This window comes from Gallus gallus, chromosome 1 (genome assembly GCF_016699485.2).
Source record: "Gallus gallus isolate bGalGal1 chromosome 1, bGalGal1.mat.broiler.GRCg7b, whole genome shotgun sequence".
In the NCBI taxonomy this organism is placed as follows: domain Eukaryota; kingdom Metazoa; phylum Chordata; class Aves; order Galliformes; family Phasianidae; genus Gallus; species Gallus gallus.
The window spans coordinates 187,242,341-187,267,039 of NC_052532.1; the positions used below are offsets into that span (position 1 = coordinate 187,242,341).

The 24,699-nt window shown below is 37.5% G+C and overlaps 1 long non-coding RNA gene across 1 annotated transcript in view; it reads left to right on the forward strand.

Annotated features, from left to right (window-relative positions):
* The first annotated feature begins 951 nt into the window (after positions 1–951).
* The window catches only part of LOC121107446, a 35,171-nt gene continuing 11,423 nt past the window's right edge, over positions 952–24,699 (forward strand). Inside the window, exons 1-2 of the long non-coding RNA XR_005841600.1 lie at positions 952–1,117; positions 10,102–10,103. This is a non-coding gene — a long non-coding RNA (uncharacterized LOC121107446). The remainder of the gene's footprint in view (positions 1,118–10,101; positions 10,104–24,699) is intronic.

Here is a 24,699-nt window from a genome sequence, read left to right on the forward strand (position 1 = left end):
GTAAGTCTAGTGTGTGTGATCCTTTTCCATTGTCTCCAAAGGTATAAAGAATTGAAGTAGCTGCTGAGGTAATATTTAGATTCTGTCTGAAATCAACATCATGTTAAACTGTTGCTTACTGCTGTCAGAAACTGAACTGGGTATTATGCACCGCCAGTGATAAACACTGCCACTTGATAAATCTTATGTGCAACTTCCAATGACATTAAAAGAAGTAGGACAAAAGAAGAAGTGTGACCTCTGAGCACTCATTAAACTGATGTGGAGCTTTGGTGTGGGGTTTACTTATTTATTTGTTTAATCTGACTTTGGTCATGTCAAATTCAAAACAGGGCAAAAATTCAGGTTTTGGTAGGGTTGAAGAGGTCTCAATACTTTCTTGGCAAACTGAATGTATGAAGACATATGAAGATACATGTGAACCTAGTTTGAAATTTCAACTTCACATTATGACTATACACTTGAAATGATGACGCAGCTTTTGTGAAGTTGATCTGAAGACTTCACACAAGAAATAAGTTAATTTTTTGAACTTTTTTTCTGATTGTCCCAGTGATTTTGCTTGAATAACTGTGATCTTTCTGCATAGATTATAATAACTAGAAGAACATCAACAACAGCCCTGATATCTAGCACAACTAATGGCTTATCTTTCCAGGTTTGACCCTAGCTACAGCCACCTGATCAGTCATATTACCAAGATGCATACTATGGTCATTCAGCTGACTTGCTCTTCAAAGCTAAGGCACACATCTGCAAAACTCAAGTTTATGGGCAGGCTGTACTAGAAGAGTATTGGTCCAGCACTGAATAATTGCGTATTGCTTTATAATGCTGAATGATGCTATAGAAATACATATACTTTTTAAGAATAGCAACAGCAAACTCAAAATAAATATCTTGAAATGAATGTAATTTAATATGTAGAAGATAACACACTGATATAATTTCTTACAGAAAGAAATATCTATCTATAACAAAACAATTAATTTGTGAAGCATGGCTACAACTTAGTCACCGATACTCAAATTTTTACCTTCAAGCTACCATAACTCCACGACTGAAGTCACAGTTCACCTTTTCAGCCTTCCAAGGTGCAGTCATCAGCATTCTCACAGTAAGTATAATTGTCTTTTTATAGTTATACATCTATAGCAATGTAAGACGACAGCTTGTGCTGGTTAAATGGAACCCTGCAGTGCTGTTTCCTAATAACACAGAAGATTACGTACGGCACCTGCACAACCCGAGGATTATAAAGGCCAGGATAAGAAAAGAAAAAGAAAGCCTTGGGGAAAAGAGGATAATCTATATTTAGTCAGTTTGTGACAAGAATAAGAGAAAGTCTGCTGGGAAAGAGCTGAATAGGACCTCAGGCAAACTTACTCTCTCCAGCTAATTTTAAGTGGCACATCACAGTGTGATGACCTTGGCATCAGAACAAGCCCAGAGCTGAAGTTTTTCCTTCAGGTGCTAATTAAGCTGTATGTAAACAACTCCACTGTGTGATAGTTCAGGTTTGCTTCCTTCCTGTTGTGTCCTCCTCAGACATCTAACACCACAGATAATCCCTATATTCTGTCTGCTCTATGTTCTATACTTTGTTTCAGACCTAGTTTTCCCTGTTGTTTTTCACCATCTCGTAAGATTTCATCATTTCTTTTTCTTGTGACATCACTCACTCCATCTTAAAAACTCTACAAGAGTCATAAGTATACATCCCTTCTTTCCCAGACACTTGACTAGATCACTTCCTAACATCATCTTCTAAATTTCTTTCAACAGCTTCTAAAATTTCTTCCTCTTCCTTTTCATCTTCTGCTGCATCAAATGTACATTCTTCACATTCTCCTTCAGGACAGTTATAATCTGTTGCTGCATATACTTTTTTATTTCTTCTTCAGTAGTCTTTTTTACAAATCCAGAGCTACACAATTTTCTTCGCCTTTGATTTGAAAGGAGTTCTATCACACAGCGGTATTTAAGTATTTATGTCTATACATGAGCTCAGTCATCTTCATTCTTAATAAAATTCTAACTACAACTTAATTTTGAATGATTAAATAAGAAAACTTCATAAGTTTTAATGAAAAAGACCCAGCAACTTAGTATATGCATGATTTCCATAGAACTATAATGTTAATGTTATGCTCTATCACCTTGTCTGATGAAATACAAAAAGTCTTCTGCCTCTTGCTTTCTTTCTAAGCCCCTCATTGTCAAAACTCTCTTATGTTGAGCAACATCTTAACAAATAAAAGCACTCAGTACACAATTTCTTACTCTGAGTCTGGAGGTGAGTAAATCCTACTCAGCTCTTAAGAGGCATTCTCACAGGGAGTTTCTTTGGCCATGATTTGTAAATTATGGATCCTCAGAAACCACCTTTTTTTATTGTTTCCCACTAAGCACCTTCTTTTTAGATCTGCCTTGTGAAACATCAAGTCCTGGGCCTTTCACATTTCATTTGCATGGCTGATAAAGATGATGTATTTGGGAGAGTAATTATCTTGTCTTCACTGTATGGTCAGTTGAGTAAGATGTGTGCACTCAGATAATGACTCAGGTCTTAGGAGGAGGAATGAAGCATCCTCTGAAGATACCACACTTGCATTTTCTACAGCAAAATATTATGGCTTTCTTAGGTACTTAAAATCTGTGTGATTTACCTAGGTCTTGTCTGTTTCTAAAGTCATGCAAATGTATGTACAGACTGTCTGATTTTTTATTTATATGTTCCTTACTAGGTCTGATCCATTGCTAATTACTGAAATCATGATCTCCTGAAAAGTCTCATTCAGGATGGTTGTAATACTTTCCAGTTATAGACAGAGTTAGTGAGATAATGGCACAGCAGAAATGAGTGAAAATGACAGTGTGATAGCAAAAGAGCAAACTGTCCTTTTTTAATATCTGGGAAGGAATTCTGTTATAAGACAGAGAGAAGCCTTTCAAAAGAGGTGTTTTTGTTGTTGTTGTTTGTTTTTGTTTTTTGTTTTTTCCTAATGAGCAGATACTAAATTTTCATCTCCTACATTACATTTACAGCTATTTATTTATTTGTTTGATTGTTTGGTTGGTTTGGTTTGTATTTTAAGCATAGAATATATTGCAACCAAAGAGCTAACCTCTTTTTCTGGCTAAAAGATATACACTGGAGAGTGTTTTCACAAAATCAAATTGCGTTCGTGAAGTACTATAGAGATTATGTCCTTGTACTCTTCCAGGAGAAAAAAAAAATCAATTTTCTTTGAAATATTTATATTTCAAAATAACAATTTTAAAGAAAATTGGTAGTTTATGTGCAGAATCAAATAATTCTTCTCATGTCAAGTAGAGCAATTTTGTCGGACTCACTTTGCTGCTAACATGCATGTCATGCTGTTAAATACAAGCTGACAGAATGCATGACATAACTAGACTTGCTCTTATTCATAGGGATCACATTTTCCCTTTGAGGGAAAAAGAAAGAATGAAAGAAAGTTCTGTCTTTGGAATGGCTTTGAATTGTTAAGGAAAGACAATATCTCGGCAGTAAGGCAACCCCTATGGAAATCTGAGAGTTCTCAATGGAGGTCGACAATGATATAACTGCTTATGTTACAGTAGAGTCCTAATTCTTCCCATCAGATTTGGAATATGGCCATCTATATGCCACCAAAATGTACTGAAATGAAATAGAATGAAAGTCTGATTTGCTGTCCATACACAACATGTCTCATTCCAAAAGTCCTGTTTTCTGAATTATTTCCTTGTTTATCTGTCACTATCCCAGCTATAGAACAAAGAGTGGAAAGGCCGTTTTTGTCCCAAGTGCTGCACTCATGCAGTCAGCTGCAGATAGACACACACACACATGCACACACGTATGCACAGTGATAGCTATAAATATCAACAAATGAAAGCAATTGGAAACACTTTTGAATCATAAAGGTAGCACTTTCTTGTGCACAGATTAGAATGTTACAGAACAATATTCACTCCAAGTGGCACAATTAAGTAGCATGGAGACAAGGAGGTCAACACTAAATGATCTCAGTTCACAGCCAACAAAAATTGCTGTAATTCTTCAGCAAGGCATGTAATTGGAATCACACACATTGACAGTTTTAACATTTTTACTTCACTCTCTACACCAACATAAAAACCTCCACAATGCTTTATTTATCTCAAGTGCCTGCAGTAATAACTCCTAATTCCAGAGATGGCCACTGATGCACCAGCAACTAGTAAGGCAACGCCACCACCTTGTTCAGTGTGAGCTATAGTGAGGGGTGTTGCCAAGGAAATATGATTCCAGACATGAATTTACTGTGAGTACTGCCTATTACAGCTCATGTAAGTCTCTCTATCCAGTGTGGGAACAACTTGGCACTCCTCAGTCCTGTCTTGTTTTCGACAGTCTAACCTTGCAACTGCAAGTACAAGGCATAAGCACCCTACTGAAGGAATTTATTCAGTATTAGAACAGTATCTCAAGGGAATGCAAAGGGAACTGCTTGGATTTCAACTGTTTTAAGGGCTGCCATAAGCTCTATCAGAATTTAAAAAGTGATCTTCACATGAGTTGAAGGTAGTGTCAGCATTAATGAAATGATGCCAGTTGATCATCTCACCATGGATGAGCCTGAGGTTGAGAGGTGAGTGGTAGACTGGTAGGATGAATGTTTGCTCAGAAAAAAAAAAAACAAAAACAAATACACACACACACAAATAAAATAAAATAAAATAAAATAAAATAAAATAAAATAAAATAAAATAAAATAAAATAAAATAAAGCAAAAGAGATGTGTTTGACCCAAGAAGGCAATACAGAGGATCAGAGAAGACCACAAAAGTGTATTTTCCATACCAGTCATGTTAGGATGCTTACCTGAAACACATATAGAGGAAAGATACTTTAAGAAACATTGCTTAGGGGGGACAACAGATTCAAGAAGCTATTGGTAGAAGCTGAATATTTCAGAATAAGATAGCTAAAGAAAGCTGGTTTAAGTTTTGTTAAGTGCTCGGCTCTGATGCAATAACCTAGATCTCAGGATAATTCCTTTACAGAGACAGAAATTGAGGAAATGGAGAAAAGATTCAAGTGGATAGCAGACTAAGAAGATCATGTGATGATTCTTATATTTGCTCTAATGGTTGAGAATAAAGTTTTGAAGCAGCTTTGCTCCTACCATTTTCCTTCTCATTCTGATAAGAAGTGTCTTCTGGTTTGAGAGCTATTGTGGAGGGAGCACAAAGGCAGTCTGTGCATGAAGACATGAGGTATCATGCACCCATTGTTGAGGACTGGCAATGTAAAACTGCTCTAAGACAATGATGAATCTCTTCAAGAATGCTCAAATCTGTATGGCTATGAGGCCTTGCTGAAAAGCCTTCAAGTTCCGCTTACAAGACAGTGTAGTCACTGGCTCCTACTAAGACAAAAAAATACAGCATATATCCCAGTGAATAAACTACTACTGAAAGAAAATGTGTAATGAGATATAACTGGTCTTTCTGTGTATATTTTTTTACAACTGTGTCTTCAGAGCTTTACTCTTGTCTCTTTGATTTCCTACCACCATCCCTTCTCTCTATATCATTTCCTTTAAGTATGAAGTAGCAGTTAAATAGCATTTAAGGTCCACTGCCACCATTATATTAAAATTGAATGAATACTTCTGCAGAAGTAGAGCAAGACTGAAGTGAATCCTTTATGAGGAAAATTCAGTATTTCTCTCCAGCTACTCAATATCTAGCAGCCTTATCTTCATGTCTAGATATTCACAGCAATAGGTATTATGTGATTGATACCAAAAGCATATCAAAGAGTACAACCGTGGCTAGACTAAGAACCTATGAATCAGGCACAAGTCTATACAGGGGAAGAACTTATCCTCCTGGAGTCTGTAAGTCTCAATAGGCTGGAAATAAACATATAAACACCTGTTTCAAACACTGATTAAGGAGATACTTGTTTAAAAATGCTAAATCAGCCTAATTTTGTATGAAGATCAACTTTATGTAGATTCTTTTTCAGAGAGATTAAAATAAGCAAGCCTCATCTTCCAGCAGAAATGCATGACTGAGCTGTCAAATATTACTTAATAAGAGGATTATATTGGATTTTATTTTACTTAAGGCTGCTTTATAGAGAGCAATTTATCTCAGTTTTTAGCAGACTCCTTGCTTTTGGGATATTGGTTTGGATTTGGCATTAGTCTTAATTGGTGCAGGTTTAATTATTTCATTTGAGTCTTTTATTGTTAAGTCCTCCATATATCACATAATATTGTATAAATAATAGGCTCCATGCATGCTATAATCCATCTACTGAGATGGCAGGCAGGGAAATAAAGGCCTGTTTTCTGGCCTCAGACACTTGAGCTGAAGTTGAACAGAAAAATTTGGTAACAGCAGACTTACATGACTGAAGTGCCTGGTTTATTTTCTGTTTAATTGTCTTTCTATTGATTTTCAGAATATATCAATATGTTATCTCCAAAAGAGTCACTTGGAAAATCAATCAGTCGCAAGAAGTTGGCTGAGTTTAATAAAACTAAAAAAAAAGAAAAAGAAAAAAGAAACACTCAAAACACCCAATAAAATCATGAACCATAATAACACAAAAGGAAAACTGGGGACAAAAAGCTTCAGTTATGTAATTCGTTTCAGGATATGTATGCTGTGGACATTAGTAGATATTCTCAGTTTAGATCAAATGCTGTGACAGACAGTTACAGAATTGGATCTTGGAAAGACTGTGCAAGGTGGAGTTTTGTGGGGGGCATTTTAGAACAGCACAAAACTGTGTAACAATACAGTAATTTGCTTCTGCAGTTGAGATCGATTAAGTTTACAGCTAGTTGATGGATAAGAGGTAGGTGCAGGAGATGGAGTTAGAGGGTGGAGTGCAGCAAATAGTGAGGATGACCAGGGCTGAGGTGAGAATTAATTTGCCCCTGGGAAAATGCTTCTGGACTCCAGTGAGAGAGCATACAAAAAAGGTAAAATTGATCATTGCCTTCTGTGTCAGTAAAAGTGCCTGCTATACATTTCAAGAGCTAGTGGGAGGAGCAAAACCCAGCCTTTAAGAACTCCTGTTTTCAAAGAATAGATTAAAACCATCTGCTTGCGAAATCTGTTTGCTCACCCTAATACGGCTGAGGTATCTAATTGTGGAAGTAGCTCATGCATATTCCCTAACGGCAGCTAAATAAAGCCAAGGACACAACTAAGTTAAAAGTATTTTAACTTAGAAGAAAGAAATCCAGATTAATTTTGATTAATTCTACAGCATTATGCTTTGCCTGTCTGAATTTTGGTTGCCAGAACTTCAAACAATTTCAAGTACAATTAGAACAAATTCATCCCTGTTACTCAGTTATTACTCAGTTATTCATATACATACTGGAAAATCTGTATCCTAGGCCTAAGAAATAAATGTTATACAAATTAAGGCAGTGCAATTCCTCTGCAGTTGCCAGATGTGTTGATTTTGAGACACTGGGAGCTGCACAGAGACAGAATGGACAAAACTCTGAGCCCTTAGATCCCAGCAGCATTACTCCCCTGTACATGAGCGGAAGAAAACCGCTTGTGATGAATAGCAGCCCCATGTCCCTGTCTACCAGGCTCTACTAGTATAGATCAGATGCTGTGAACGTTGCAGTGTCTTGAAATGAGCCATTAGTATAGACATAGCACTGGAGGCCATTTGGAGCGAAGAACAAAGCAAAGGTGAGTCAAGACAAGAGGATTTGCCTCTTGACATGGCATATATCAAATCCACTTTACACCCATGCTGTATCCAAGCAGGGATTTAACAACTTAGCTTCACTTGACTCCAGCTAATTGTGCCTGCAATTAGTGTGGGCCAGGGGGAGTGTGTTGAGTTCAGCAATGTCCCTCCTCTTCTGGGTGCTAGCTGTCTAACACCATGCTTTAGCCAAAGTGTGAGCTGGTCAACATGTGTATGCATTGGGTTTATATGGAAAGGTTTTGGTAACAAGGGGTTAGTTTTTAGTATGTTTCCATAGCATATCCCATGCTAAGGACTGTGTTCTGTGGGAGAAACCCCACTCCAGAGAGGAAGAAGAGTGGTGTGGAAGGAGTGACAATCAAAAAGTGTTATGGACTGATGCAACCTCTCTCTCATTTCCCACTTTTCCGTACCATTCAAGGTAGAGGAGTTATAAAGATTGCTCTTTTGTTGTTGTTGTTTAGTTTTGGTTTTTAGTTCTCACTGTCCTGCTTTGTTGTCAGTTGGCAATAACCAAAACTACTGTCCAAGCTGAAACTATTTTGCCTCTGACAGTAATTAGTGAGTGATCTCCCTGTCCTTATCTCAACCCTAAGTTTTTTAACAATATTTTCTCCCTTGGCATGCTATGGAGAGGGAGTGAGAAAACAACTTGGTGGGCACCTGATAGCCAGCCACTTGTAACCCACTGCAACATGATAGGTGATTGGGAAATTAACCATAAAGAATGAGATCCAAATTTAAGCTGACACAACATGGAAAAAAAAAAAAAATACAGCTTTCAAAGAAATAACCCCATTTTTATGTGGACAGACTCTGTGTAACTCTCACTAAAACGAGGTCAGTCTTTTTCTCAGTTACATGATTGATTTTGATAATGCATGACTTCACTATTGAGACTTATACCACAGTGAAGAGTTACTGTTACATAATGATAGGATGTCTGAGAGCAATGTGCACCTTGCTGTCACACTGAATGCTAAAGAAATACTGATTTAGCCCTTGTCTGTTTCTGTGGCAGTTACACGTTCTTTGGTTGTAAGAAAACTGATCTACAAAGCATGAATACCTCTGTGCATAGACGCTGGCACTTCCCAACTAGAATATAGGATCTGGGAGATATGATGTAAAAATAAGACAACCAAGGCACTGAGAGACCACTGACATTTCTGGTGATAATGCCCTGGTTATGCTGAAACATAAAAGGAAACATATTGTAAGCCAAGAATCTATTACTAGAATAACTGAAATCTTAATAGTCTAATCCAAGTGCTATTATTTGTTATGACAGAAAGAATACATTATGCAGAAAATATTTCAATAATAAATCATAATAATAAATTTTGAACTACTACACAAATTCTTTCTGAATTTTCCCATTCTCCCTCTTGTTATGTTCCTCCTTCTACTCTCCTGGAGTCAGTAGGTCCATTCTGGGGGTGAAGCAAGGATCTTATGGGGAGTTATTGGCACCTGGAGTCCTTCACCAGAAGGAATATGGTGTTCATGTTTCTTGTCTATGTTTCCTCTTGTTGATCTTAGGATTCTGGCCTATAGGACTCTACAAAGCACCTTTGTGTAACAGTCAGAAATACCTCATTTTACAAGAATAATGATTTGCCTGAGGGAATGGTTTGGAGCTTTGTCAGGGGAGGGGCAGCTGGGGCTGAGGGAAAGGCTCTGCACCAGAGGGCGGTGGGCATGGAACAGCCTGCCCAGGGCAGTGGGCACAGCCCCGAGCTGCTGGAGCTCATGGTGCGTTTGGTCTGATTTTTGAGTTGTCCTATGTGGAACAAGGAGTTGGACTCGATGATCCTTGTGGGTACCTTCCAACATGAGATATATTCTATGATTCCAATTCCAGCAGCGTCCAAAATTTACTTTGAAAAAAAGTCTATAATCCCAGCTGTTCCCAGCTCATATGAAGGCTTGGCTTTCTGTAAGGAAATATGTTGATAAACGCCATTCAGGAAACCAGAACAACTTCTTTAACACATGCTGGGTTAGAAACCAGACTGAATCTCTTGCAGAGATTAAAAATCATAGCTTTCCATAACTGAAATAATAGGGCAGCAATATATTAGGGCATAACTGTTCAAGAGGATACGACACACATGATGCTAGCATATGTGCCTTTCAGCTAATGATAGCAGTTGACATGCATTATAGTGACTTTATGGTATATTTATCACAAGAAGCATTGTCTAATGAATGAATGGTTAATGAGACTCCATTAAGCATAAAAAATGCCATTTTAAACCATTAGATCATTACTTAACAAGGTATTTTCTGCTGCAAAGGAATTAAAGCAAATAGAGAGGTTCTTTGAAGACAGATAACTGCTTCTGCATAAGGCGTAAAAAAAACCCAAGAAAATAAAAATTAAAAAAAAAAAAAAAAGAAAACAGACATAGAAAGATATAGATAGATAGATAGATATAGTCCTATCAGTGTTGTTTGTTGGTTTGGAAACAAGCAATTTGTATTGGCAAGATGAGTGCTTTGACTTTTACTGCTGGTGGTGAAGTAGACTGTCAGTCATTAATGATCTGTTTAGTTAGTCATTTTGCTCTGGCATTGGGCTAAATTAGCATTGGGCTAAAAATCATTATATCACAGAGTTTCAATGATGAATGTCCATTTAGTTGTCTTATATTTCTGAGTCTTTTATTACACAACAGTTAGTGCCTTAGTATGGGAGGAAAAGACAGTCCAGTGCTGAAGATATTAGATGGAAGCCTGTGAAACCTGACATTGCAGGTCTGATGTAATGTATGATGGGACAGAGAGGTATCTTAAGGATTATGTAAGAGAGATATTTAGATTCCTAAAAAGATTGATAATTGCCTGATAGGATCTTCAAAAGCAATTGAGTCATGAAAAGTTAAATGTAAGATTGAACATCCGCAGCATATCTGCTTCCCTAGGTACTTATCTAATCAGAGCAATGAAAGATTTCCAATCAAAAGAATTAGAAAGAAAATTATGACCGTGAGTACTTATATTGAACTTCTTCTGATTTATCTACAGACTAATAATTATAGATCTAATCCAGAGTTCATAGAATTCAATGAAATACTTTTTACTGAGTTAATAGATTTTATATCAGGTTTTTGTAATTATAGTAAGTCATTTTGAATGAAGAATTCATCTCAGTGAATTAGAATGTATTTGTGGGTAATATACTAATAGAAATTGGGCACATACTAATAGAAATTGGGCACATAAAACATTTTCTATAAATTATTCACCCAATTATATTGCATCTAGATAGGCAGATAGGGGAATTATGCATTAATAATTATGTATCCCATATAACCATCGGCAATATGATGAAACAGATTTATCATGAAGGATCTGTCCATCAGTAGAAAGATTCACTGTGAAGTATTTCAAAGAGTCCTATTTGACTTCAAGTCACTGACTAATAAACAAAGAATGGCTGGAGGCTGGCAGTTGTTGAAAATCAAGATCAGTGAGGGAAATGCTGTGTGGCAGAAGCAGTGTTTTTAGTACATTCCTCTACTCTTAGCTCCTCTTGCAGGGGCTATGTCAGTGTGATTATGCTTTTAGGAGACAGAGAGTGGGAAGAGATCAATGGAGAATATTTAGGCATAGGACCCAGCCCTGAAGTAATCTGTTCTCATGATTTCCCACAGGAAAATTGTAAACTAAATGATGCCATGGATTAAATTCTTCTTGAAATTAATGAGTGCAAAATTTCACCCTTTCATCAGTCCCTGTACCTTTCGTGTGAACTTACGATACTTGTCGTTTCCCTACATCCAGCTTGACCTCAATTAAGAAAAAAAATTGCTTAGTATCAGTTATACCCAACACATAAAATGAATTTCTACCTGACTAAAGAGAGAAAGCAGTTCACTGTAAATCTAGGAGTGAATCCTGCCTTCCGTTTATTTCACGCTTTGCTGTGCATACAGTTCAGTGTGTGTGCATGGCTGGGTACAGCACTGAGTCCCTCTGTATTGCTCAGCATGCACACATGGGTCTGTGCATATTCATGCTTCATGTAAGTGCTCAGCTTCATGCATTCATGGCTTTGTCAGAGCTCTTGGCTCTATGTGTGTGCGCGTGTGTGGGTATGTGTACATGTGCCTCCGCGTGTGTATGGCTCTGTGTGCTTCAGGGTGAAGGAGGAAGGGGGACATCTTCATACTGTGGATATTTGTGTAAAATAAAACCTTTCTGTTTGTTTATTTCCAAGAAAAAAAAAACCAGTGTCATTTTAGCTTACCTCACTATAGTGACCTAAAGAGTTATCTATAAATGGACATGAGATAATTCAATCTTCATGCTGCATTAAGTCTCAGCAGAAACACAAGGAACTTTGTTGTAGAATGTAATAGTGTGGTAGGAAGGCTATTAGATTACAGTGTATGGACTGTTTTATTGTAGTTGCTTCACATCCATGAACATAACTCCCAGTCATCACTCCCAGAACGGTGTAGCTACTCACTGCCATTTTCAGTCTTGGATAATGCCACCTCTGAATGTGTGGGAACAGATATCTGCAAAGTTAAAATAATTAAAATGGAAATTCAGAAGTTTCACTGTGGATATATGAAATGGAAAAAAAAAAGGGGGGGGGGGGGGCTTCTGATGTTGTGCTTTTTTGCCTCTATTTTCATACCTGTAGAATTGTGTGTGTTAATAAGTTTGTACTCACAGCCATGTCAGGAACAAAGCTACTGAGCCAGACAGATGTAATTCTCATTGTAGACATCCAGAATGGAAGTAAACGGACACTATCATCAGTGCTAATGCTAGCCTGCCATTCACCCTGAATCCATATTTCATCTTGAACAAACTTCGTGAACAATCTTGCAGAGAAGCATGAACCAAATTAGGTGATGCAGTGTACAATAGATCCACTCCCAACAGATTCAACACGTGCTGAAAGGAACACAATGTCTGAACCATTGCAAGATCAGTGTTAAAAGCAAGGAGCAGCGACTTAGTGTAGCTTCATACAACACCTGGGATAACAGCTTCAGTTCTGAATGGGGCTTTCAGATGCTGCTCAGGATATTGAGGAGGGAAATAGAAAGGGAATGATATAGACCTGGTGCCCTTAAGTAGCCATCGTACAACTGCAGTTTACTGCCTCCCTGTGTGCTTGGGTCTGACAAAGGCTGTCCTGTGAAGAGCTGGAGTCAGTTCTCCCCTTTCCTCCACACTCAGTCACCCTGTCATTGCTCACCTGTGTGGAAAGAAGAGCTGCATTTAGATAACAGTTGCTCTCTTCCCTCTGAGGGATCTAGCAGTACAAGCAGCCCATGCAGGAGACTAATGACACTTCTCATGGACCATTACTTCCAGAGTGGGATTGCAGAAGGACTCGCAGCTGAGTAATTAATAAAGTAGAAGACTAAGGTTGACCAGTGGGATACAAGGAATCATTCCCAGGAAGGGAGCAGAAGGCATGCAGTGGGATCCACCACAGTGATGGAGCTATGCCACTGTTGCTCGCTAATGGCTAATGACTGCAGCTGGAAGAAATGTTGGGAGCAGCCCTCCCCAGCTGCTGCCTCACATCTGCTCAGCTGGGTGGCCTCAAGCCTTTTCTTCAAGGCTCCTGCAGCTGCCAGGCAGAAGCCAAGCTCTGCCTCCCAAGGGCAGTGAGGTGAGACACATGCACTTGTTCCTCTTGCTATAATTACTGGGGACATTGGAGAAGAGAGAAAGATCTGACAGCTGTGATTAACAAAAAAAAAAAAAAAAAAAAAAAGCCTGGAAAGGAACGAAGAAAAAGGTAAATGATAACCACAGGTAATCAATACTCTGAGTTGGTGAAAAGTGGGTCACAGCTTGTTTCCTGCTCTTAACTTCTGTGCTACACAGTTTGCTTTCTTGCAGCAGTATGACTTGCAACAAACAACATAACAAATATGACCTGCAAAATAACAACGGCTGAAATCACCTGGGAAGCTGAGCATATTCAGTTTCTTGACACAGACTTCAGCTTTTCTGCAGACTTTATCTTCTTTGATACAAATGAAAACTGTCTGGAAAGAAGCATATGACTGATTTTTTTTCAAACTCAGCTTAAGAAGACAATTTTCTGAACATGAATCTCATCAAGCTGAGGACAATCAAGAATGCATGAAAAGCAAGCAGCTGGATTGTCCCAGCAAGCTCAAGGTATCACAGTGTTGTCCATTTCTCATGGAAGATACACCTCAAAGTTATCTTGGCATTGAGATTTTCTATTCTAAGGTGGCCAGATATGGGAAACCATCTATAGGACTAAAGATTGATTTCTTCAGGGTCAGTCAAACAGCAGCAGGCTGACTAATGTTGTGGTAGTAATACCAGCTCCCACAGTACTCCAATGATATGAATGGTTTTACAGGAAACACAGACCCAGAAGACTTGTGTGACACAATGAAATCCTATGGTTTAATTCTTCTACATAGTGGTGAAGATCATATTAGCTTGGTCTTTGTAAAGGCATACCCATGTATCTAGAAGTGAATAAATATTGGGAGAGCAGCTGAGCTTAATTTCATTAGCAGTTATTTCAGTGACTAACAGAACTGCTGAAAGAGATGCAAGTCCGTAACCATCACAGAGCTTTCTTTACTCTTCCGATTAAATCTCCACTGTCTACAGTAAACCTAAAAATGAAATAAAATAAAAATCAGACACTGAAAATCAAACTGTAATCCTTCTAGTTCCAATCATTTTTCCCTAAGAATATTCTTGTTCTCTAAGGATAAAAGTTTGTTATTTTGGTTGTTCAGTGCATGACCAGGAGCGTGTATCCTCACCTGTATGTGTACATCACCTCTGAGATAAGGGTAGAAGGAGATTAATAGTTAATATATTCTGCATGTCAGTTTCTTCCACCAATGACTTTTGGTTTAAGCAGTATACATACAACTACAGAAGTCATCTCTGGAAGCTCTTGTGTATTTGTATGAAATCTCAAGTATACCACAAATGATTAAACAGGCTGAAATTTTAAGTATTTCTTTTGTCATCTCGTAGAGGCTCCTTTTTTACTAAAACTCATTATATAGCTCTTCCAAAGAAACTGTTATGAAGTAAACAACTTTCAAGCAGACTAGATTTCACTTCTTGAGAGTTTGATGCCCAGAGATCCCTTTCAACCCCTATGATTCAGTGTGTGATAATGTGAAACAACCTCTGTAGGGCAGGGAAAGTGAACTGTGGCTTTTAGGACTGCCTGGATGAATCAGTGTTGCTAGGCAGACTTGGATCTGAGCAGGATACGAACTGCTGTTCTCACGAGGGCACTCAGCTGAAAAAAAAAATAATAAAGAAAAAAAAAAAACTAATAAAAGGTCAACACAGATTCTCCTGGTAAAGTTTCATTGATTTACAGATCAAACATAGTAGCTACTGTGCATTCATCTCCTAATTATCAGTTCATTATGGTTTGTAGTCACCAAGTACAGCTCAGCTATATAAAGCATGGCTCCTCGCACAACTGCTGCTGACTTTGCTGACTTTTTCATTTCCTCTCAACACAACATCTTTGAGTTACTTGGTATTACGGAGCAGTTTCCACCCCGCCATGCTCATGAAAAATATTTTATTAGATTGTAAACTAAGTTATCTTATTCTCTGAGGTTATTTTCTACAGTGGTTTCATTTCTCCCTTCTTCTGTCTTTTTCTTTTTTATTTTGTTTTTATTGGATCCTAAAGGGTGAAATGTAAAATAGCATCAGCAAAAGAAACACAAAACAAATATACCTTTAATGTACTGGGAGAGAGGAATTAAAACTGTATTTCCACCTCCTCAGTCTAATAGATTATACAATGCAAAATGGAAGAGAGCAAGTTCTTTTACTATTTCAGCTCCTAGCAGTGTAGTTACAATTAAAGATGTTTCACATTTCCCATTACAAATACTAATTTCCACAGCTTTATAAGATGTCATAAAAATTCACTCCTGATTGAAACTTACTCAATAAGGTCATAACCTAAGAACAATTTCAGAGAAATATGAGGTGAAATTGAGTTGATGGAGAGTGAAGCAGCCTGTTTAGGCAAACTGAGTTAATGGATTGAATCTGCATCAGAGGAGGGTCAGGTTGGGTGTTAGAAAAAGATTCTTAAGCAGACATGACTGAATAGACTCCCCAGGGCAGTAGGCACAGCCCCAAGCTACCAGGGTTCAAGAAGCATTTGAGCAAAGCTCCCAGATGCAGGGTTTGGATTTCGGGTGGTCTTGTGTGGAGCTAGGAGATGGACTCAATGATCCTTATATGTTTCTTCCAACTCAGGATATTCTATGGTTCTTTGATTCTGTGAATTATCTAGGGAGTTGACACCTCAAATTGTATCAGTGTTAAAAATACTGAGTTGTAAAAATATAACCTCCTGCAACAGCTGATGGAATCGGCACCTTCACAAGAGTTCATCTGTGCTTATTAATGGAGATCAGTGACGCTTTGTCAGAACGACACATCAAATACATCAATCATTTTTAGGACATTAAACTAAGGTATGCCTTAGTCATATGTAGGGGGAGGGAGGGAGAGAAGATGTAGAGCTGGAACTCAGCAGCTGTGTGAGTGTGACTACTATTATTAAATAACTTCTCTCCTGAGGCATTGTCCTACAGGTTTCAAATTATCTAAATTTTATTTCCTGAAATCACTATTTCTTTTTCTAGAATATTTATTTTTCTTTCTTCTTTTTTTCTTTTTTCTTTTTACTGAATGAGATTAGCATTGTGGGTAGAATAGATCTGAGGATGTTCACCTGCTTCCACTTCAGGCAAATAGTGCTACATAACAGAATTACAGCTCTATGTAAACATACATATATATATATACACATACATAAACAAATATGTGTACTTACCTAATGGGAACATTTCTGTTTCATTAAGATAGAGTTCCCACTCAAAATGAAAATACTGATGTTTCCCTCTCACAACCATCTCCATCCCCAGCTTTTTTAAAGTCCCTGCAATAGTGAAGCAAGATGTGGGTGACTCACAATGTACCCCTGCAATACCCCTTCATTTGTGAGGGCACTGACTGAATGTATTTCTAAATCAAGTGTGTATCTGTCTATTGGGTTCTGACATTAGTTCTCTTTCTTAGCAAATACTTCTTTGATTATATGCTGTGGAAGAATTAAAAAGAGACTGAGGATATAGACAATAATTCAGTTGAGGAACTAAATGAGTGCATAGTAAAATTAGATTCAGTTATGATGAAGTAGAGAATCTTGTGGAACTATTGCAGTTTCTATGCTTCTTTCCATCTGCACCCTACATTTCTGTGTTTACAGACAGAATAATTCTCTTCCCTGTGGTTTGATGGGTTTATAGGCTTATTGGTATGATTTCTAGAACTGAAACACCTTCTCTATTTTAAACCATTTTTCAAGAGACACTACAATAATGCATAGAATGGCCAGTGATCATACCTGCCTGGTTCTGTGATCAAAGCAGAGCAGGGCTTTTCTTTAAAAAATATCTGCCTTTGGAATTTGAATTCTATTTTCAAAAAAGCCTTTGCAGTCACAGGTGGGAGAGGTTTCCCAGGACTTAAGTCACGAGTACTTACATCCCACTGCTTTTATTTGTGATTTTGATACCTGTATGTTTCACTTAAACTGTCAGCTATTGTTACCCTGAAATAAACTGGTGTTCAATGAAAGTTTAGACCCTGTGTTGAGGGACATGGTTTAGAGAGAACTATTGGTGATAGGTGAACAGTTGGACTGGATGATCTTGTGGGTCTTTTCCAACCTTGGTGATTGTATGATTCTGTGATTCTAATGTTTTATTATGTGCTAACTGAGCCCTGCTACCTATTTCTATATAGCCACATGGTAGATGTGTGGTGAGATTAACTTCAGTTGATTTCCACTCTTTGCAGTTGTAGTGGGAGAAGACTGCATTCTGGGCTTACAGCAGCCCCAGTGGTTATCTGAAGGCAAGGCTGATAAAAAGTTGCAAAATTGAGGTAATTGAGTGCTAGTCAACACACATCTCTGGGGAAAGAATTAAGTTCGCTTTGCTGGCCTTGTCTCCAGTCTTCTTTGCCCATGTAAATTTGTTTTGTTGGATTTTGCTTGATCAGTATTTTTTCTAATCTTGGCTTGGTTGATAAAATAGCAAGAGAAAATATCACCGTGAGGTTTGTGGCAAAGAAAAATACCCGATGACTGTCTTACCAGGTTTAATGATTTCACTGAAGCCCCTCACAACACTTATGTATTTTCCAGGCAAGGACATTTTCTGTAAATTATAGTCACAAACTGTGACTTTAAAATCCTCCTTTCCAATAATACTCACTGACTTCTTACAAGAAAATGAAGTACGCTGGCCTGTAAAGAGCACAGACTGTAAAATAATTATATTCATTCTTATTAAAATGTTCAGTCATTTGCTGCAAAAGTACAATTTGTGGTGGCAGAAGAAAGTAATTTGTTAAATAAGATATTCATCCAACTATTAATAATGTGATTTAATCAGTAGATTGTATGCAGACTTTAAATATAAAATGTCCAAAATCATCATATTGAATTATTAACAGTTGATATCTTGAGGAAGGGAGAAATACAACCAACATTTGCAATACAGCAGTAAAGGGAAAGAGGAAAAGACAGATTAGATCAACCACCGTGCCACATTTTTCATTCTCTAAAAAGTTTTTTCTCATCTTCTTGCTGAGCTTGGAAGCCAGTGTCCAAACTAGCATAAAGTTTAATTCTCACAAGCTTCTCAGTAAGCTAGGACCTTAAAACTTATCAGCTTTTACTAAAGCATCGTATTTTGGTGCTTTTGAAGATGTCATTTGAACACAGTTATTAGTCTAATCTACAGCACGCATGTTTTCCAGTAGCTGGGCCAGAGCCCACCAAATTTCATACATATTGTATTGAAACACATTTTCTGCCCTGTGGTTCCCTCATTTGTTCATGTAGCCCTTACTCTTCAAAAAACACATGCTTGCTTTCTCTTTCCCAGACAGTATTTGCTAGAGGCTACTTAGGCAGTCCCACTGGCTTATGAGATGAAAAATTCATATATGATACATTTACCTTTTTTTCAAAATCTGGCATTTTTTATGTGTGTGCAGGAAAATTACCTGAAGCTTATTTGGCAGTTTTGCAGGGTTCTAATATGTGCTACCTGTATATGTAAGCAATTTTCTAACAACATATGGTAGGTGGAAGGAAGCCTTTAGAAGTACTTTGTTTTTCACTCCATCCACTTTTAATAGCCTGTAGAAATCTACAGTACTATTTTTTTTTTTAAATCTGTAGCAGACAAAGCATAAATTTGTGGAACAAAAAGCAATGCCAGGCAGTCACAATATGCTGTTCTAACAGTTTTGTATGGTGTCTGGCATATGCCAGGCTGTAATGCAAAGGATTAAAGGCTTATAATACATCTTGCACACTGAGATTCTCAGTTTATTGGAAAAAATTACAAGTCTAATTCTGTGCTTGTTTAAAAATAGCACAAATAATAAGAACCTATTATAATATGTGACAAGAAAGAACATCAATTGCATTTACTAATCTGTTATGCCTCAGAACATGTCCCTTCCACAAAGAAAACCTTTCATTCCTGTGGATCTGATTCTCCAGTGCATGAAACCCATTTTATTCCAAGGTAATTTCATCTATTTTAATAGCATTATACTTTGATAGCACTGGTGTGATGGAATAGAGAATTAGTCCTGTTTATATAAGGTAGATAACAGCACCCTCCTGCGAAACAGGGAAAGGAGCTGGAATTTAATCCCACTTCTGTTGCTCATGTTCTGCGGTCACAGTTGCAGGCATCCATATGCACCTGCTACACTCAGGCTTTGAGATAACAATCCTGGTCTCTCAGTATGTCTTTTCATTCCCTCCGTGCACTGTGGTAGGACAGCCTGTCAGCCGTGGATGGGAAATGGTTGGTGCCCACCTGCCTGAAGCAAGATCTGCATGCACCTGCCCTTCCATTGCACTCTGCCTGCCCTTAGGAGGCACAATTTGGTGCAAAGGAACTTTGCCAAGTTGGCCTCCCTCAGGCTGTGCTAATTAATGATAATGGTAAGATACACCAAAAACAATAACAGATACCAAAGTAAAGCACTGTTACTGTACCTGCTTGTTCCCCATAGCCACTGCTGGGAGTACTGAGCAAAGAAACATTCATAGCATCATAGAATTTGTAGAATGGCTTGCATTGGAAGGGACTTCAAAGATCACCCAGTTCCAACCCCCTGCTTTGGTTTGGGTTGCCAACCACTAGATCAGGCATCAGGCTGCCCAGGACCCCATCCAGCCTGGCCTTGAGCACCTCCAGGGATGGGGCACCACATCTTTTCTGGGCACCTCACCACTCTGTTTGTGAAAACTTCCCCAAATATCTGATCTAAATCCCCCGTCTGTTAGTGTAAAACTATTTCCCCTTGTCCTGTCACTACCTACCCTGTAAAAAATTGATTTCTCTCCTGTCTATAATCTCCTCTTAAATACTGGAAGGCAATGCAGTTCTCTGTGAGTTTTCAGCAGACAGTGCCACTCTTCAAAATCTCATTTACTGGCACCAAAGAAATATTCTGATTTATTAACAAGAGTAGATGTTCTGCCATTATGCAGAAGCAGATTAATTGTGAGAAGGAATAAAATAGATTCATAATAAAGGAAAGGCAATGCAATGTGTTTCTGTGGCACCCCATTGGTGCTATATATTTCCTGAATAAAAAGCATCACTGAAGGACAGCAGAAATATAGTGATACTACTGAATACAGTGATATCTTCTTCAAATGAAAATGGTTTATTCTCCAGAATCAATGTTATATGTAACTCTTGTAAATCAGATATACAGGTAACACACTGGCCTCCTAAGTACAGATTATAATTAAGTTTCCACTGAGCTTTCATGAATTCATAATCACAAGAGAGCAATAATTTATTTGGCATAGAAAACAAAATGACAAAACACCCGGAGTGGAGCCTAGACAATTGTTCAGTTTCTTCTGGGAACTTAGTACTTGATAAATGAATTAGTTAAATATTGAAAATGGCTCTGTGTGTGATCACAGGGCAGAGCTGCCTGAAATAACTTATGCCAGCATGTCTGATAGCTCTTACCAACTGTAAAAATACAGCTCTTTGGTTTAGATTTACTAACATTTTCTATCAGCCCAGCAGCCAAAAATAGCACTAATAACTTAAGTGCTGGTAATTACACTGGTACAAAATAAATGCACTATTTAAGAAGTTAAATCAATATGGTAGTTTTTAAAAGCACTAGGAACATCCAACAGTTGGGACAGAGGGTTGAGTTGTTTTATTTTTTTGAGTTTTTCAAAGACTCTCTGAATGCTTTTCTTCAAAATAATCCCTCAGGTGTGTTCAGGCAATTGCCTGTGTTTGTTGAAGGCACTTATTTTCACAAAAGAATAAAAAGATTACTGATGAGCTATTTAATTTCTAACTTGCACCCCAGATTGTTTTGTTCTGATTTTTGTCAGAATATCTTTGATTATAGCATTCAAATTTATGTTTACTTAGCAGTGGAGATTACAGTTTGCATGCTCTTGGTACTAGCAAATCCAGCTTTTAAGATGAACAATCTTTCTGCATTCCTTAGGTGAAGAAAGGTATAATTCAAGCCATTTAAAACCACATAAGAAACCTTTGGGACAGGCGGTGAACTAAAAGCTTCACATTCTAAAAATGGACTCTGCTGCCCAAAATGGTGGCATAATTGACGCAGTCATGTAGCAATTAGGAACACAGGAGCAAAAATATGGTCTAAAGCCAGGAAGTCAGTCCTGCATGCTCCTATTGAGAATAACTACTTCCCCAAACCCAGCTAAAACAACCAGATTGCTGGATTCGAAATTCCTCCATGTGTTTGTCTCCATTGCTACTACTATTGAAAAGCTGTTACAGTACATAAACTGCCGTAATTACCTGCCTACATTTACCTGTATCCAAATTATACCTATGTATTTGCACACCAGTTTTGTTCTGCAGACTGTATAGCTCTCCCTTCTCATACTGTTCATTGTCCGGAAATATTTTTAAGGAAAATTCCTTCTCTCTCAAAGTTTCATTCTATGAGTTTGACCAAAATTCTTACCTTCCCCTTCCCCTACCCTAATCCCTGGAGCACTTCAAAGGGCCTCCTCTAATTGTTTTGAGTTTGAATTAATCTTCCCTGCACATGAAAGAGTGGGACAGTACTGGAGTTTCTTGCAGACTTGTATGAATAGTCTTTATTCTTTATATGAAAAACCTTGGTGATTCATTACCATCCTAAGATCAACTAACACATCTTCCTCCTCTTCCTCAGCTCTTTCTAACTGATGATCTCCCAGTTAATAGCAATGTGCATGAGCTTCCTTTCTATACTACTGATTTTCCTTCATTTTCCTCTTAGTTGTCATGTGGATCTTTTGATTGTCCTGTGTATAATGTCTCAGAAATTCACTCTTTACCTCTGTGCTTTCTAGTATCCAGGAGATATCCTTCTGTGTTCATGACTCTTGTTTTGCATTTTGTATTTGTGTCTTTCTTATTTTTTTTTGCATCTTTCTGGATAGACTGACCATCCATTTGGGAACTAACTCTCTTCCAACAAGAGTTATTCCTCTTATTAGGTGCGGGTTCTACACCGTACAGTCCTTTGACTATAAAAAATGTCACAGAATGGCCTGGGTTGAAAAGGACCACAATAATCATCGAGTTTCAACCGCTTTGCTATGTGCAGGGTCGTCAGCCACTAGACCAGGCTGCCCAGAGCCACATCCAGCCTGGATGCCAGATATCAGATGCCTTTGGCTTCTGAGAAGCTAGTCTTCTTCCAGTTCACTGCTCAGCTAGTTTCAAAAGCAAGCACCTTTATTCCGGGCACTGTTTGTTCATTCCTGTATGTCATAGTCGCTGGATCACCTGAAAAGAAATCCAGAAACTAAACCTCTATTATAATGCTCTCATTCCCTTTCAAAGTTATGCCTAAAGCAATAGTTCCTCTGAGTGTTTCTCTTGTGATTTCCTGGGAAACACTTGGCTACCTCCAGGAATAATAAACAGCAATTGCAGTAACATCTGAAGTCTTTCTGGCAAAGAAAAAAAGAGTAAAAAGTAAAAAAAGAATTGTGACACTCTTCCACAGTGTTCACCATCCTAATAAAAGGAAGGAAATCTCTGCCCTTTTTAAAATCCAGACCTCCACTTGCATGAGTTCCTTGGTTTTGTTGCACAAGCTCTACACAACAGTATACAAATCACTTCAAATCTCCACTGTAACTTAACATATTCCTTATTCTAACTACCCCAGGAGCCTGACTACAGTCTTGACATATTAATTTGGGCTTCACTTCAGGTATGTATGCTGTCTACCATGATGCTCCTCTATCTATCATGGTAGTAGCTTCACTTACCTAGTTTTACCAAGACCAAGAATGGAAATTTCAAATCTCCCCAAATTAATTTCTTATTCCCACTCTAAAACTTTTTTAATGAGTCTCTATGGCTTTGTCCCAGATATTTCTCTTCTGAGGTATGAGACAGGAAAACTTGTTCTTTCCATGAGTATGTCTATACAGTTGACTGTCCCTAAAGTGGCCTCATTAATCAATTCATTGGTCATGTCTTCATCTTTATTATCCTCTCACTTTCTTTCTCTACAGACCTTAAAAATAAAACAAAAAACAAAATAAAACAAAACAACATATTAATGGCCAGCTGCTTTTTAACACTTTCAGGCATCTTCTGTGTGCTGACAGGCATCATGGGAATAAGGTAGTTCTTGGTGATTTAAATTAATGAGAAAATATAGAATAAAAAAAGTCTGGTCTGTGTATGGAGAATTTCAGATTAAGACATTAAAATGGTTCCAGACCAGAACACTAAAATTTCTAGAGTCAAATTTCAAGTTTACTAAAGATATAGAGTTGATACAGAATTTGCTAGAATGTAATGCAAAGACAAGCAAAGCCTTCAACAGGAATGTTGTAGGAAACCTCTGAAATAGAAACTCTTATGGTGCTTTACTTTCCAGTAGGAATGAAAAGTCACTGCAGGTAATAGTATATAAGAGAAGAAAGGCTTCGAAACCGTTGTTACTTCTACCAAATTCTCATGACTGTAAGATAATCACTGCATTTTACAATTTGAAAATACAGTCAGACTCATTTGTTTATCCTATGTTCAGCAATAGTTGTCTTTTTCATTTTCAGTAGTAGTCAAGAAAGTTTGGCTAGCAAAAGAGGTATGTGTGCAGCAGTAAAAAATTTGATGTGATTTAGAGATAGTCAGAATGCTCTTGTAAAAACTGAAAGGAAACAAGTTCTTATAATGTAATAATTATTTTTCTGAGTACATTTGATAATATATAAAATATCACATCATGAAAAGATCAGTTAAAGGATTGCTTTTGTTTACTTTGTGCTCTAGAATGCAATCAGCAGCTGTAGAGATTGATTAACATCCAAAATGAAGATGAAACACTGACTAAGTCTCAAAATCCTTTTCTTATATAGCAATAGAGAAGTCCTACCTCACAGTAAAAAAATAAATAAGAATAAAAATAAGAATAAGAATAAGAATAAGAATAAGAATAAGAATAAGAATAAAAATAAAAATAAAAATAAAAATAAAAATAAAAATAAAAATAAAAATACGTAGAGATAAAAAAGAAAAGGAGCAGGAGTGGATTTTTATTATACTTCTGTAGAGTAGGATTCTTCTGAGTTAATTTATCTATTTAATCCAAACAATATATGAAGATTTTTATTCACTATATAGAGTAAATGGAAAGAGACAGGCTCATTGAGAAGGTAATTAATCCAGCCTTTCATAAACACCTGTCATCAGACAAATCATCCTCTGCAGATCCCTATCTCCCTCATTGATTTCAGAGAGCCTAGACAGCTAGGTCAAAAGAGACACTCTGAAGATGGATAAAGTCAGTATGATGCTGAAGTG